Consider the following 17,643-nt stretch of genomic DNA (forward strand, 5'->3'; position numbering starts at 1 on the left):
GATATGCTGACATTTCTGCTATCAGATTAAAGAGTGTCACTGTCATGTATTGCATAGTTAAATCATTGGAGCCAAATTTTATGTTTCTATGTAAACATTTTTGGATGGAGAGGATCCATAGCTTTCATCAGTTTCCTAAAGGGGGTTCGTTGCCCTAAAAAGTTAAAATTCAGTGCTTCAGAATTGGAAAGGTGGATTCAGTAACAGAAATGTATTGCTTCCAGAAGGTCCCTCTTAACATGTCTGCAGTAGTATTTGCAATGTTTTTTAGATAGTGAAATTCTTAATGCGGCCTGATGACTATACAGAATATTTGAAATCAGGACTGAAAATCTTGGACATATGGTCATGGTAGCAATTAGATTATCCAATTGCCTACAGTGTGAGGGTGGGTGTAAAACAAATTATTAACTATATGGCCCTACAAAAGTCATCTTCCCTCATGGAATCTGTTACCTTATTTGTGAAGTAACAGATTTGACCTTGAAGGTTTCCAGAGTTCCTAGGTTGAATTCTCTAGGAAAGTGAGACCAAAGTTGGACTTCAGTGGAACCCTACTGTGGAAACACTGAACCAGGTTTTGTGGAAGAGGAAAAAGAGGGAGTGTCAGAGTGAGAAGGAGGGACAGAGCATCCAAGGAGCCCATCCTCGATAAAGGTGGGAAATGCGGGCCTGCTGAGCCAGAGCAATCAAGGCAGAAAGAGAGCTGGTGGGCTTTACTTAAGATAAAAGGCTCTGAGGGACCAGAGGCTCAACCTCCACCTTTCTCCATGGGACTGACTTGCCAGAACACAAGCTGTTCCTCAGTGAGCAAACACATCATCTTCCCTGCACTCTCAGAACTTCCATTTCTCACGGGAGCAAATGCCTGGAGCCTTCCCACTTTCCACATCAGGAGCTTTGGCTACTTCCAGAAAATGCTGCTCTTTTACAAATGCCTCAAGGCACAAGTAAGTCATAGGGATGGCAAGGCTGTTTGGAGGGGTTAGGAGAACCTCATATCTGTACTTCAGGGTGGATTGGAATCCCCACCCCCACATGAGGAATTTTAAGCATAAAATCTTTATATTTTAAAATTTCTATCAATACATTATTATTAACTAAAGTCCAGGGCTTCCCTGGTGGTGCAGTGGTTGGGAGTCCGCCTGCCAATGCAGGGGACACGGGTTCGAGCCCTGGTCCGGGAAGATCCCACATGCCGTGGAGCAACTAAGCCCGTGTGCCACAACTACTGAGCCTGTGCTCTAGAGCCCATGAGCCACAACTACTGAGCCTGCGTGCCACAACTACTGAAGCCTGTGCGCCTAGAGCCCGAGCTCTGCAACAAGAGAGGCCACTGCAATGAGAAGTCCACGCACCGCGGCGAGGAGTGTCCCCCGCTCGCCGCAACTAGAGAAAGCCCACGCGCAGCAACGAAGACCCAACAACGAAGACCTAATGCAGCCAGAAATAAATAAATAAATAAACTTATTAAAAAAACAAAAAACTAAAGTCCATGGTTTACATTAGGTTTCACTATTTGTGTTTGTTTAAAAAGCTGGGTCGAGGCTATTTGTGTGTGGGGGATGACTGGCTCATCCTGTGTATATTTAACAGCCAAAGAAACTACCAAACTGTTCTTCGAATTGATGGTACCGCTTTACATTCCCACTAACAGTATATGAACACTCTATCCTCACCAACACTTGACATAATCTTTTTAATTTTAGCATTCTGGTAGATTTAGAGATACCTCATTGTGGTTTAAATTTGCAATGCTCTAACGACTAGTGATGTTGAACATCTTTTCTTGTGTTTATTTTCCATTTGCATATTTTCTTTGCAGTGTCTGTTCAAATCTGTTGTCCCCCTTTCCACTTTTTATTTCTGAGTTTCAAGAATTTAAAAAATCTATATATAGGCCCTTTATCAGATATGTTATATCTGATATTTTCTCTCCGTTTGTGTCTTGTCTTTTCATTTAACAGTGTCTTTTAAAGAGCAGAAATTTAAAGTTTTGATAAAGTCTAGTTTATCAGTTTTTTTATGTATTGTCTTTTTGGAGTAGTATCTAAAAAAATTGTAGCCTAACTAAAGGTCACAAAGGTTTTATTTTGTTTTCATCTAGAAGTTTCATAGTTTTAGATTTTACATTTAGGCCTATGATACATTTTGAGTTAATTTTTGTACGTGGTAAAAGAAAATAGTATACAGTACTTTAAAAATATGGCTCAATGTTAATTTTTTTTTGGCATATGGAGATCCAGTTGTTCCAAAACCATTTATTGAGAAGACTATTGTTTCTCCACTGCTTTGCAACTTTGTCAAAGATCATTTGTTAATATATGAGTGCTTCTATTTCTGGACTTTCTATTGTGTTCCATTGATTAACTTTTTGATCTTTATGCCAATATCATGTTGTTTTCGTTACTACGGTAGCTTTATCATGTCTTGAAATCAGATAGTATTTATTAGTTTTCTGACTTCTTTTTCAAAGTTGTTTTGAATCTCCTAGGTCCTTTGCATTTCCATATGAATTTTAGAATAAGCTTGTCAATTTCTCAAAAAACGCTTACTGGGATTTTTATTAGGGTTACATTGAATCTATAGCTCAATTTTAGGAGAATTGCCACTGTAATACTGAATCTTCTGAACCGTGAAACCATGGAATAGCTCTCCATGTTAGTTAGGTCTTTAATTTCTTTCAGCAATGTTTTGCAGTTTCAGTTATAGGTCTTGTACATCTTTTGTCAGATTTATCCTAAGTAGTTCACATTATTTAATGCCCTTGTAAATGGTATTGTTTTTTAAATTTCAACTTTCTATTGTTTGTTGCTGGTTTTGACAAATATAATTGATTTTTGCATATTGATCTTGTATCTTGCAAATTCGCTAAGCTCACTTATTAGTTCTAGTAGTTTTTTTGAAGACTCCCATCAGATTTTCTATACAGAAAATCCTATTCTCTGTGAACAAAGACAGTTTTATTTCTTTTCCATTCTGGATGTCTTTTCTTTTTCTTGCCTTATTGTACTGGTTAGATACTCCAGTACAGTTCTGAATAGAAATGGTGAGAGGGAACATGTTTTTCTTCTTCCTGAACTTAGGAGGAATGCATTCAGTTTTTAATAATTAATTAAATATGATGATAGCAGTAGATTTTCTTAGATGTCCTTTATCGTATTAAGGAAGTCCTCTTCCTTTATTAGTTTGCTGACCATTTTAAGTCAGGAATGGACATTGGATTTTATCAAATGTCAAATGGCTTTTCAGAATCCTCTGAGATTATGTACTGTTGTTTTGAAAAAATAAACTAGCTCTGTGGACTAGAAAAATTTAGGAACAGAAGGTTAATTTTTTTATAGTGATACCTTTATTTTATGATTCCCTAGAATAGCAGTCAGCAAACTTTTTCTGTAGCAAATATTTTTCTGTAGTAAATATTTCAGATAATATTTTAGGCTTTGCAGGCTACATACAGTGTCTGTCACTTGTTCTTCGTTTTTGCTTTTTAACATTCCTTTAAAAAATAAACTATTCTTAGCTTACTTTCTAAAATTTTGGTCTGACCACCTGAGCTAAAAACAGTTTTTACATTATTACAGAGTTGGCTATATGGTTGTAAAAAGAAGCATCTGCAGCAGCGACAAAAATGTATACTGCCAGGCCATGAAGAACCTAATGGCAAGACGGGAATAAAGACACAGACCTACTAGAGAATGGACTTGAGGATATGGGGAGGGGGTGGGGTGAGATGTGACAGGGTAAGAGAGTGTCATGGACATATATACACTACCAAATGTAAAATAGATAGTTAGTGGGAAGCAGCCGCATAGCACAGGGAGATCAGCTCGGTGCTTTGTGACCACCTAGAGGGGTGGGATGGGGAGGGTGGGAGGGAGGGAGATGCAAGAGGGAAGAGAAATGGGAACATATTGTATATGTATAACTGATTCACTTTGTTATAAAGCAGAAGCTAACACACCATTGTAAGGCAATTATACTTCAATAAAGATGTTTAAAAAAATATAATGAAAACATCAACCTATAGCTTAAGAAATAAAATATATCCAAAAGAAAAAAAAAATGTATACTGCCATCAAAGCCCAAGTTATCCACTACTAGCCCTTTACCCCAAAAAACTTTGCTAATCTCCTATTCTACAATATTGTTACAAAATACTTTTCAAGGAGCATTACATTTCACATACTGTATATGGCCCAGATTAAATTAAACCAAGAGTGGCAGCTTCTCCTCATCTGTAATCCTACTCCTTAAACTGGGAATTTTTTTTTAAAAACAGCGTGATTATTAAAACATGTGGCATGAAGAAGCAGCTGGTAATGTCAATTTCATTATTAGTCTGGAAATTAATTGATGGTAACTATGCTTGATTTCTCAGACATTGGAAGACTTGGCTCCTTGGTTTAGGCGCAGCACTGGCTGAGACTTGGTTCTTTGGAAACAGACCAGGTGTAGTCTTGATTGGCTGGGTGTTGAATACCCACTTTAAGTACATTTAAAACTGACCCTTACATAGCAGTAATTATACTCCAGGCATTGTTTTAAGGGTTTTATCGTCTGGGCATGTTTCCTTGTCTGCAAAATGGGGATGATAATGATACTAATAATACCTTCCTCATATCGTTGCTGAGGGGACTACTTCTGTTTAAGTAATTTATCTAAGATGCTCATACAGGTGGAAACAGAATCTGGCTCTTAACTCTGTACTGTGCTATTTCCCTAGTGCATTGAGTTCTCCTTTCTCTGCTTCCTCCCTTTACCATCTGGTCTTCCTCTCCAGATCTTCTAGGTTGTCACAAAGACTGAAAAGTTCCATTGATACACTATTTAGTGAACTACGAGATTTATAGTAGTTTTTAAGCAGTGTCCAATTTTAATTTGCAGTACAAAACAATGTTTTATTAATCGTCATTTAAATCTTGATTTAATATCTCTTCAAGAATTCAAAACCTTATGAGTGAGGAGGGCCAGAATATTTCAGAGGAAGAACAAAAGAGACAAGAAGTATGAGATTAAAGAAACTAAGAACTAGAAAAGCTTCCACCCTTTTCTTTTCCTCTTACCTGAAAAGAGAATTTGAAATTTGGAGGTAGTCAAAGAGCTTTCCCTAGGTTAGCTTCATTTGGATTGATTTTAATTAGTTTGTGCTTTTTTAAAGGAACCTCTCTGGGGTAACCATCGACTGCATGTTAATTATGACACAGACTACTTTTAAAGGTCAAAATAACCAAAATCAAAATGACATGTCATTCATTGTAAACTATATTCATTCATTCCTTATAATGTGTACATCCCCAGGGACACTGATTTTCTTCCTTGGGAATGGGCTGGGATGCGTCTGTCAGTCTGGGATACTCCGTTCCACACTTCGGAGTCACTTCTGGGGCTAGTTTTCCATCCACTGTCCTGGGCCAGGCCTGGTTCAGTTCTCCCACAGGCTCATGGTTCTCAGTTTCCCCCTTTCAACATAAATGCATTGTTCTCTCATCAAGCCCCTAGTTGTATGGCTTCATATATACACCAATTAAGTAGTGTGGGTCTCTTTTTGCCTGGCAAGGGGCCCAGCATTTGACATATAAGAGCATCAGGGAAAGCTACACTATTATCAGGCTACAGCCTTTTCACTTTTTCTTGAGCTTTCAGGGAACTCATGTACTTTCCCATGTGTCTAAAGCCTTTTTCTTTTACCCAGATTTGTCCTTTCCCAAGTGCCCAGGCTCTGAAGTGGCAACTGTTAACACTAACTATATTTAAAGTTGTTGGTTACTCAAATTCATTGTCTACTTAAAGTAGCTTCAGTTCCATCTCTCAAGAGAAGAATCTACTTCTTGAGGGGGAGGGATTCTACTGTAGAAGTAATACATCTTCATTCTGAAAAATCTAGAAAATACAGACCAGCAGATAGAGAAAGATTAGAATCGTCTGTAATCCAACCATCCAGAGTCAACTTGCTGGGAACATTTTAGTGCATATCCCCACAGTGTTTGCCATATATACATTTTTTGCGTTCAGAAATGAGATCATTTTGTACATTAGAGACTTTTTTCTTTTAATTTTTCTGAGCTTATACTCTTCTACAACATTGATTTTTAATTGTCTCTCACATAAGTGTGCTTTAATTTATTAGCAAATCTTCTGTTGTCCACAGGTCCCATTCCAGGAGGATTTTCATGCAGAAGGTGAATGGACACCAACTAGAGACTAGAGACACTGAGAACAAGGGCCCGCTGATACGATGTTTGGCTGTCTCCTGAGTGGGAGGGCAAGTGTGCTTTTGTGGTCAAGTATGGGATATTTGGGTTCTGTCATGTGAGGTTTCTTTGAAATTGTGCGTTTCCACTCGTGAAACAAACGGTGCCATAGTATGCCCAGCACCAAAGTATGTAAGTGTCTTGTTGAAACCTTCTTGAGGTATGTGGTGTCTCACAAAGTAAATACCTCAAAGTGATGCTAGAGCATTACGATAAAGTGGACTTTTGATGACATATGATCTGACGAAGCATTTATTTGTGTGAAACATCTTTCAGAAATGACACAAACTGAATACTACTTAGTACTTTATGTGTTAGATAAGGTTTTTTTTCATACTATTTAGGTTACAAAAATGTCATATCATTTGAAGCCCTCACTTGTAAAGGGCAGCAAGAAGGGTTATGTATTAACCATTGGAGGGTCCCGCACTATTTAGACTGTACCAAGACCCAAAGTCTTAACTCTGAGAAAATTGTCAGGGGAATGTGGGCAGCTTTGTTCTTTAGTCCATTGGTTTGCTTTGAAGATGCCTGAACTCCACTGACCCTGGGCTGGGCTGGCTACAGTGAACTTACTTCACTGCAGCTCTCAAAAGTTATGCTCGTGGTATACAGCCTCCCATGGGGCCATTATGTTTTCTCCCTTCCTAGATGCCTCAGCTTCAGGGATGCCAAATGTGAGTAGAGTGATAATATTAGCCACGATCAAAACTGGAAAGCCCAGCTACCCCAGTGGATCCAGAATCCATCTTTTCTTCAAGTTGGACAGTTCATCCTTAGAGCCTTGTTGGATCTCTGTCATCCAATCAAAGTGGTGAAGAAGTTGGGGGGGGTGTTCCGTCAAGCTGGCTTGAAACATGCACATGGAGTCATTTCAACTGTGAGCCAGAAAATATGACTCAAGACGAATGTCAGACTGCACTTCTGTAGAGAGAGAGACTTTCAACTTTTCTTTTATTAAAGCACCCCAGTCATCTGTCTTAAAAAAGATCTCCTTTACAGCACACGGAACTTTAAAGAGTAAAGGGCACAGGGGCAAGGCAGATTATGCTAACAGTATTTGAATAAATTGTATTTAAGGGAAATGCTAATTGCAGAGAACATCTGGCATTTTAAGAGAAAAAATTTCTCTAAGATGAACCAACTTTTATCCTTTATAACGTTTATTGTGGAGAAGGAAAAATATTTTCATAGCCCTTTAAATTTCCTTAAGCAGCAACTGTTGTTCCTTAGTAAATTTGGGAAAGCTTCAGGGATGAGGCAGGGCCCTGGGCAAATTGGTGAGCTTTCATGTTTCCCTAGGGAAAGAAATAGATTTGAATAGTCTTCTCCAAAAACAGAGATGTAGAGGCGATCTCTGGTTGCTCTGCTTTGGACAGTTGATTCGGTTCCTATGACGATTTCTGTCTGTGTCCCAGCACTGAAGTAACCCCATCTTCTCAAGTTGACTTGAATGGATATTGCTGACAGTAGTAATAGCAACAGGAATAATGTCCCACTTTTGTTTGCTGTGTGACTGAACCTGGCTGTTGTCATGTATCTCTAAAGTCCCAAGTCAAATATCACTCTTTCCTGTAGTGTTTTCTGTCTTCCCGAACAAAACTGACCCTCTTTGGGTTTCCCAAAATGCTTGTCTTATACCTCCATGTCTTGACTCGATACACCTGTTTTCTCTCTGAAACTAAGCTTTTTGAGAGCAGAAACTAAGACTCATCTCTGATTTTGCAGTACCTGGTGGCAGGTCGTGAACTAAATTGTTGATGTGACATCTGTCTTTGGGGGTTTTCACCCAAGTTTCTCGAGGACTACCCTTTACCTCGTGCTTTGTCCCTCAAATGCTTGTGACCGTCTGCTCCTAGATTCTTTACTCTTGGGCAAGGCTTCTCAGGCTTCCTCTGGAGACATCAGAAATAGCAAACACTTGCTAGCTTATACCTTTCAAGATCTGGAGATTTGGTGCAATCTGAAACTTCTTGGAGTTTCTAATTTCCCCTGAAAAATCCATCTACATTTTATGTTTTGTATGTTCCATTACATGTGAAAAGTTTTCTCATAAAACTTATAGAAAATGTACATAATTCCATAGTTCCAGAGAGAATAGTTTGAGAAGCATGGTGCTAAATAGTAACTGATTACAGTGTACTGTGAGCGCTTTCCTAGTAAGGCATCAGACGGCACTCTGTGAGGAGGAATTTCTGAAACCTGGAATCAAGGGGGATTTGGGGAGCAGTACCCAGGCAGCAATCACCTTATTAGTTGTATCTTATTCTAATAAAAAGTTGCTACTGACAGGGACTTTGGAATTAGTTCTGAGCCCAAGATTCACTCTTTTGTTAATTGCTGATGGAAAAAATACCTCATAGACAGCTGAGAAAGTGAAATGATAATTGAGATGTATTTAGTGTTCTCTGAAATTTCTATAAACATTACCTAATATTATAAGAGTTTACCCAGGTTTAGATTGATTTGTATGAATTTTAAACTAGTTTGTGCTTTTCCATATAAACATCTCAGCTTGGGGTAACCATTGACTGCATCTTAATTTTGGACACTGACCAGTATTAAAAACCAAGAGATAAATTAACCAAAGACAAAACTATACATTGCATTAAGAGTAAACCATTCCTTGGACTTGAGAACACGGGGAGTGGGAAGGGTAAGCTGGGACGAAGTGAGAGAGTGGCATGGACATATAAACACTACCAAATGTAAAATAGATAGCTAGTGGGAAGCAGCCGCATAGCACAGGGAGATCAGCTCGGTGCTTTGTGACCACCCAGAGGGGTGGGATAGGGAGGGTGGGAGGGAGACACAAGAGGGAGGACATATGGGGATATATGTATATGTATAGCTGATTCACTTTGTTATAAAGCAGAAACTAACACACCATTGTAAAGCAATTATACTCTAATAAAGATGTTAAAAACAAAAAAAAGAGTAAACCATTCTTCCTTAAAGGTGATTTCCCAAGTCATTGATCTTTATCCTTGGGAATGGGTCAGAATCCTTCCATCAGATGCTCAGTTCAGCTCAAGTCAACATCTGGTGTGTAGGTGCAGTGGGTGTTTCCCGTGCAGCACCCCATGACAGGCATGAGGGCTTTTCCCAGGGGAAGATGTTAATGGCTGTCTGCAACAACATGGTGTTTCCTTAACTTTCCCTGAGATGTAATTTCTTCAATTACGTAGATTGACATACACACAATTAAGTGGTTGTATTTAATGGCCTTGTAGCACCCAGAGCTCATTTGATGTGCTCATTTGTCAACCAATTCCCCTTTTCTGTGGTGGTCCTATGAAAGCACCAAGTAAAACTGCAAGGTTAGTGGGTATCCTGTGAGACAATTACTTTTTCAAATTGTTTGTACTTTGGGGAAGTATTTCAGAGAATTTATGCTTCCTGCCAAAGTCTAGACCAGCACTGTACAAAAGAAACAGGAGAAATTATATTTAATGTTTTATTTTATTTTACCCAATAGATCCAAAGTATTAACATCTCAAGATGTAATATTAAAAATTATTAATGGGATATTTTACAGTTTTTAATACTAAAGCTTTGAAATCTTGTATTTTACACTCATAGCACATCTTAGTACGAACCAGCCACATTTCAAGTGCTCAGTAGCCACATGTGGCTGGTAGCCTCTGTTTTGAACAGCATAGTTCTAAACCTTCTTCTCTTACTCAGACTTGTCCTCTCCTAAATTTCCCAGGCTCTGAAGTGGCCACTATTAATATACAAATTCCATTTAAAGTCCTGTTCCTGATTTCTGCCCCTGGTGATTTAACAAATCACTATTTGATTAACGTGGTCACAAGGCCTACTCCTCACAGGCGTATCTACTCTTTAGAGGAGAAACAATTTTTTCCCTATTACAAAAATAACATGTTTATTGGGTTGATCCAGAAAAAAATACATTTAAGCAGAAGGAGAAAAATTAGAAAAATCTATAATCCTACTGTCCAAATATAACAACACACTCTGTTTTAGTGGCCATTCTGATAGATTTTTTTTCCATAGGTATATCTTTCCCCAGAAATGGGATCAGATGGTGCACACTGTTTTATTTTCTTATAATTATTGTCTTCTACAACTTCAGTTTTAATGATCTAACATATGGATGTGCCTCAGTTTATTTAACCAGTCTGCCCACAGGTTACCAGACCTGAGAACTTGCCCTAGACAAGGAGTGGCTATCACCTGGATATACCCTAAGAGCAGCCCCACAGTGTAATGCTCACTTGTCTTCAGCGGGGAAGGGCACAAGTGCATTTGTGATTAGCTGAGCGATGGGTGGATTGTGTTAAGTGGAGGAGTCTTTGCTATTAGATATTTCTGCTAATGGAGTGGAAGACGCCAGCCTGTGCTTAGGGGCCATGGTGTGTATTGAATGTATCAACCCCTCCGGTAGTGCCACCCCTTGTCACTCCAGAGCGAGAGCATTGTCACGTTGGAGGCTGTGGTGTGCTGCCCATACCACCCCCCCGTCTTCAGTTCCTAGGCACTCATTCTCCTAGCTGCTAACAAGTCACAGATAAATTCTTCTCCAGGAACTGTCTTAGCTAAGGGACCCGCCATGATCAAGGTCATGCCCCCTTCCCTGGGAGAGCTCTCAGCCAATGGCTGATCAATGGGCGGGGGTGGGGTGGTGGCTATAATCCCCTGCCTCCTTATCCCACCCTGAGACAACTCTTCACGGCTCTCCCAGTTCCAGAGCTCTTTGTGGAATCTTCAGAGGCCTGTGTTGGGACTGCATTGCAGCTCTTCTCCCTCTGCCCAATCCTGCTTTCTTCTCTTCATCCCCTACAGGTGTATCTCTCGAGAGCATCTTCCAATAACCTCCTTACGTGCACATCTGTAGTTCACTCTGCTTCTCAGGAAACCCAATCTGTGACAGACACTAAAGTAAAATTTACTGATCTGACAAAGAGTTTATGTGTATGATATATCTTACGGACACAAGTTAAATAATATTTAGTTCTAATTGTAATAGTTACAGATTTCTCCACAATACTGGTGTTGCTACAAATGTAACATTTCCCTTGTAAAGTAAATCAGATCTGGCTTAGACTTCCTGCTTGAGAAGTCAAGCAGAAGTGTTCTGTATTTGTCCTTCTCTATGGCTCTTTCCTCATCATTTGGGCTGTGCCAAGATCCCACGTCTCTGGTCTGAGAAAAAGGTTCTGGGGAGGTGGGGAGGCCCTGCCCAGGCCTTCGCAGTCTTCTCCCGGGCAGGCCATTCCCCTCGTGGCACCCCTCGCCCTGCGCCGGCCTGGGACCCTCCATGCTCCACTCTGTACTGGTGTGGCCCCACAGCCCCCCATGTGGAGGAAAACTACCTCTACAACCTATTTCCTTCCTGGAAATTCCAGGCTTTATCCAGCCATTTGCTTATTCATGATGAGAGGATCTTATTCTTTAAACAGCAACTCTTGGCTGGCAGCCAGACTGGAGCAGCCTCAGGAAAGTGGCAGAGCTTTGAGTTGGCTAACTTTCATATTTCCCCTAGAGAGGAAACAATTATAAATTTCTCTACCCAACAAGCAGAGGTGTAGACGTGACCTCTGGTTCCTGTGCTGGGAATAATGGGTGGTTCAGTTTTTATGAGGATTCCTAAATTTTTTCCTGCTCTAGGTCCTGAAATTACTGCTCGCCTCCACCATATTAAGTAGGGAATCCATTGCTGACAGATGGATCAGACAAGATATGATTCAGTCATTGTTACGGGCTGAATTGTTTCCCCCAAAAAGATTTGTTGAAGATCTAACCCCCGGTACCTCAGAATGTGACCATAGTTAGAAAAATAGCATTTTACAGATGTAATTAGTTAAGATGAGGTCATACTGGAGTAGGATAGGCCCTTAGTCCAATAAGACTTGTCTTTTTAAGAAGAGGAGAGACACAGAGGCACAGACACAGGAGGGAGAATGCCATGCAATGAGGCAGGCAGAGACTGAAGTGTTGGCAGCTGCAAGCCAAGGAGCTCCAGGGGTTTCCAGCAAGCAACCAGAAGCCAGGAAGAGGCAAGGAAGGGTTCTCCCTCACAGGTTTCAGAGGGAGCATAGCTCTGCTGACAACTTCATTGTAGACTTCTCGCCTCCAGAGTTATAAGACAATAAATTCCTGTTTTCTATTTCTCAAAAGACATCATAGAAATATGAAAAATAAGTCACAGGGAGATATTTACAAACTTAAAAATGACCAAGAAGTAGTGTTCAATGTGTGTATATACATACAAAAGAAGGAAGCAACACAATGAAAATATTTTTTTTAAAAAATCTAAAAGAATTTTATAGAAGAAAGCTGAATGGCTAATTGGCAAAATTGCTAAACCTCAATTATCAACAATAGAAATGCAAATTAAAATTATAATAATTTACCATTTTTAACTCACTGTGTTAGTTTGCTAGGGCTGCCATAACAAGGAACTACAGATCAGGGGGCTTAAATAACAGAAATTTATTTCTGCATAGATCTAGGACTCCAAATCCAGGTTTTGGCAGGGCTGACTTCTTCTAAGGGACTCTCTCCTTGGCTTGTAGATGGCCATCTTCTTCATATTGTCTTCCCTCCGTGCATGTCTGTTCTAATCTAATCTCTTCTTATAAGGATACCAGTCACATCAGATTACGGCCCACCCTAATGATCTCATTTAACCGTAACTACCTCTTTAAAAGATCTCGTCTCTAAATATAGTCACATTCTGAGCCACTACAGGTTAGGACTTCACAAATGAATTTTGGGAGGAAACAATTCAGCCCACAGCACTCAGCATATTAGCAATATTTAAAAATCAGATCATACTACTTGTAGTTGAGGATTGGAGAAATAGGAAATCTTATATACTGCTATGAGGAAAGTGATTTTACATTAAAACTGAAGGTGCAAATACCCTATTACTAGCTAGTCTATTCCTAGAGATGTACTCTAGAAAACCTTTGCACGGGTGACTAAGAAGACCTGTATACCAGTGCTCATACCAGCAGTGGAAAAACTGGAAATAATCCAAGCATCCATCAGCAAGAGAAGGAAGTATGTTTACACAATAGAATACTATACATCAGCGAAAATAAATGAACTAGAGCTATACACGTACACATAAATGAATCTTACAAACAATGTAGAGTGAAGAAAAGCAAATTGTGAAAGAATATTTACAGTATTATCATTTTTATAAACATCAAAAATAGAAAATGAACAATAATTTTTAGGGAGATATATGTATATATGTAGTAAAACTAATATTTAAAGAGGGGGGGGGAGATAGAGAGAAGAGGCGTGAGAACAATAATATGTTCACTATATTATGCTTTGAGTTTTTTTCAGATATAAAATGTAACATATTTTTTAAAATAAAACCTAAAAAAGAAAAATTGAAGAAAATGTGAATGGAGTGTAGATACTGTGGACAGAGAACAAAAATAAGTCTTCAACAGGAATGCTGCTTTTGGTCAACATTAAAGTAGTTAGTGATGGGAAGGAGAATGGAATACTTAAAACTTTGGTTGTTATTCACAGAGAAAAGACAAATCAGTGACCAACTAGGATCAAGCATTTGGCTGGGGATCAAGACTAGAGCAGTTTATCTTCTAGACAGCCCATAAGGAAGTATAAGCTACTACACATTAATTACTGTGTTCATCAATTTAATGTCATATCAAGCACTTGATTTAATATGAAGGTATCATAATTAATCACTTCCATAACATAAATGTACCTGCATGGTTGAAATTTTAAAAGACTATTTGACTTAAGGAGATTCAAATAACATTAATGACACTGTACATAACTTGGATTAAGCAATAATTAAGACAAGCACTACAGGAAAGAATATACTAACTTCCTTAGAGTGGAAATTAAAAGTTAATACTAGGGCTTCTCCGGTGGCGCAGTGGTTGAGAATCTGCCTGCCAGTGCAGGGGACGCGGGTTCGAGCCCTGGTCTGGGAGGATCCCACGTGCCGCGGAGCAGCTGGGCCTGTGAGCCGCAGCCGCGACGGTGAGAGGCCCGCGCACCGCGATGAAGAGTGGCCCCCGCTCGCCGCAGCTGGAGAGAGCCCTCGCGCAGAGGCGAAGACCCAACACAGCCAAAAATAGATAGATAAATAAATAAATAAATTTATAAAAAAAAAAAAGTTAATACTACAACAAGGTCCTACTGTATAGCACAGGGAACCATCTGCAATATCCTGTAATAACCCATAATGGAAAAGAATCTGAAAAAGAATAAAGAACATATATATATATATATATATAGAATATAGGGACTTCCCTGGTCGTCCAGTGGTTAAGATTCCGCACTCCCAATGCAGGGGGCCTGGGTTCGATCCCTGGTCAGGGAACTAGATCCCACATGCCACTACTAAAAAAAAGATCCTGCATGCCGCACTGAAGATCCTGCGTGCCACAACTAAACCCCGCCCAGCCAAATAAATAAATAAATAAATAAATAAATAAATATTTTTAAAAAGGATATATATATATACATATATCCGAATCACTTTGTTGTACTCCTGAAAGTAACACAACATTGTAAAACAACTATTTTTCAATTGAAAAAAAACCACTATCTCCAGCCTTCCCACTAGAGCTTCTTTAACTGCTTCCACACCTTGTTCTTCTCATCTTGGGGGCATAGGTATTGGTATGTGTCAATTGGTGACCTCACTCAGGGTTCTTTACTTAGCTAAGTGCACTTCTTTTCCATCTTCACTGTGTCAGGCTCTAGCGGAAAATAAATTCCCTGAGTCTTTATTATGTAAATCCCCTCAAATCCTGTTTTGGAACAAGGTATGGTATAAATAAAGAGAATCAATACACTTCCTGAGAGGACAAGGATTCTGTCTACAAACAGTACAGCACTACTATGCATAACCAGTGATTTCCTGCTTATGACAATTGCCTGCTTTAATCATTTAGGTGCTGGTATAATCAATAAGGTGTGTAGTTTCAATTCAAGGCCTTGGGACAAGGGTCTCTTTTTCTTTTATCTAACCACCTAGAGAGGAGATGCATTCAGGAGAAATAGCTTTGAGGCAGGCACTGTGGGGAAGTGGTTATAAGCACACAGAATAACGAGCCAGATGGATATGGGTTTGAGTCCCACCTCTGCTCCTACTGGATAGGAGACTTTGGACAAGTTGTTTATTCTCTGAGCTTCACTTTCTACATCCCTACCTTCTTTAGGGAGTTGTTTAGAGATTAAATAAGACCCCAGTATATAGTGAGCGATCAGTAAACATTATTAATGGTATAGTTTCTTTAAAATAACAGTTTCAGAGCTTGAATACAAACGAGATGATAGTGAACCTTTTGTGGTCATAAGGCACAAAATAATGAAACAACTGGTGTGATCAGAGTTTCCACTGAGCGGGTTGTTTTTCACTTTTTCCTATTGTGATTTAAGAATCAGGAAGGACACCAGGCCTCTGACAGCGGATACAGCCTGCAGCCATGGGTTTAGATGAATGAATGACTGGAGTGTATCCCTGCATAAGTAAGTTAAGTTCCCTGTATCTTATTTCTCTTCTGTAGAATATTGATCCATGGAAAACTAATAGTTTTGGAAAACCCTCTGCATAGAGATTGCGTTTATAGCCATGCTTATGGTCTTCTGTGAACATGGATGTGGTGGTAGCACAGTTTCTCAAACCCCATGTCCTGCTTCCAGTGGATTTACTCACTGCTGAAATGTTTGTGTGTTCATGTCACAAAGGCCCTTTTCACTGAGGTCTCGTTGGAAGTGGGCTGGCACATGAGCAGGATATAATGCTAGTTGCTCTGCTTCAGAGAAGACCATTGGCCCAGGGATTTGCAGACCGGCCTGCAGAATCAACAGAAAAGGATCCAGTCCGAGACCCCCTGGGGACTCCTCCGCTTGCAGGTGTGGCTGCAGCGGGTCTGGCTGCTGCTGCCCGGCTGCGTAGGGGTTCATGCTTGCCCTATCAGAAAGCACACACTAGAGGGCAGCAGTGATCAACTTAAAAAGAAAGTATTACTTACTAATCCATGGAAAACACTCACTCTCCTTACCTTTTTTTTTTTTAAACAATGAATTTTTTTTTTAAATTTATTTATGGCTGTGTTGGGTCTTCGTTTCTGTGCGAGGGCTTTCTCTAGTTGCGGCAAGCGGGGGCCACTCTTCATCGCAGTGCGCGGGCCTCTCACTGTCGTGGCCTCTCTTGTTGCGGAGCACAGGCTCCAGACGCACAGGCTCAGTAGTTGTGGCTCACGGGCCTAGTTGCTCCGCGGCATGTGGGATCTTCCCAGACCAGGGCTCAAACCCGTGTCCTCTGCATTAGCAGGCAGATTCTCAACCACTGCACCACCAGGGAAGCCCTCCTTACCTTTAAATATTTGGAAATGATGGTACTTATTCCAAAGCAGAGATAATGGAAAATACTTAGCACACTGAGTTGCTTTAAGAATTAACATTCTGGGTGTCAAGTGCAATACAAACCATGCACACATGCCCTGACACACAGTGAACTCAGTGAATGATATTGAACGGAGTGGATGGACGGAGGGACGAAGGCAGGAAAGAGAGAAGGAAGGAAGAAATTAGCAAAAAGCTAGGACTTACAATACATGGGCTGTGACTCATAATCTGAACGACCTTAGACAAGTCTCTTAACCTGAGCCTCAGTTTCTTATATCGTAAACAGAAGCAATGTCCACTGCGCTGGTTTGTTGTGAGAAAGAAATTGAATAAAGCAGTTAGATATGTGGTTAAAAGCACATGACAGTCATAAGACCTGGATTGTAGATCAGGCTGAATTCAACACAGTATAATTCATCAAATATTTACTGAGCAATTATTATTTGCCCGGCACTGTATCACCAGGTGCTGAAACTGGAGGAGTTGAATAAGACAGCCAGGCTTGTCCCTTGGAGAGGTCTGCTTTGGGATGGAGGCAGACCCAGGTTCTGGATCACAGCACTTCTATTTATTTTACATGTATTCATAGTAGGTCCGCCAGACTCCTCTCTGGTTGCATTACTGCAGTCCTTGCCCTCAAGAAACTCACAGTCTAGTAGGGGAGACAAACCTGTAAACCAAAAATTCCAGAGCAGCCTGCTAAATGCAGCAAGGGTGGTCCATAGAATGTGTATGAAGGGAATGAGGAGCGGCTGAGAACTGTAGTGGGGGAGTTGAGTAAATGTTCTGAAGGGGATGATGTCTGGCTGAACTAAAAAAAACGGAGTTCCTATAGAGAAAAAAAGCAGAGGAGGGCATTTCAGATAACAGGAAGCATCACATACAAAGCCAAATAGACAGGAAATTGCTAGTTCCAGCTTCTGCCATTAACTAGCTCTATTGAACTGTTATGGAATTTCCTCAAGTCCCACTGGACTTCAGTTTTCTCATCTTGGAAAATGAAGGTTGGGGG

Source organism: Balaenoptera acutorostrata, chromosome 3, assembly GCF_949987535.1.
Source record: "Balaenoptera acutorostrata chromosome 3, mBalAcu1.1, whole genome shotgun sequence".
In the NCBI taxonomy this organism is placed as follows: Eukaryota; Metazoa; Chordata; class Mammalia; order Artiodactyla; family Balaenopteridae; genus Balaenoptera; species Balaenoptera acutorostrata.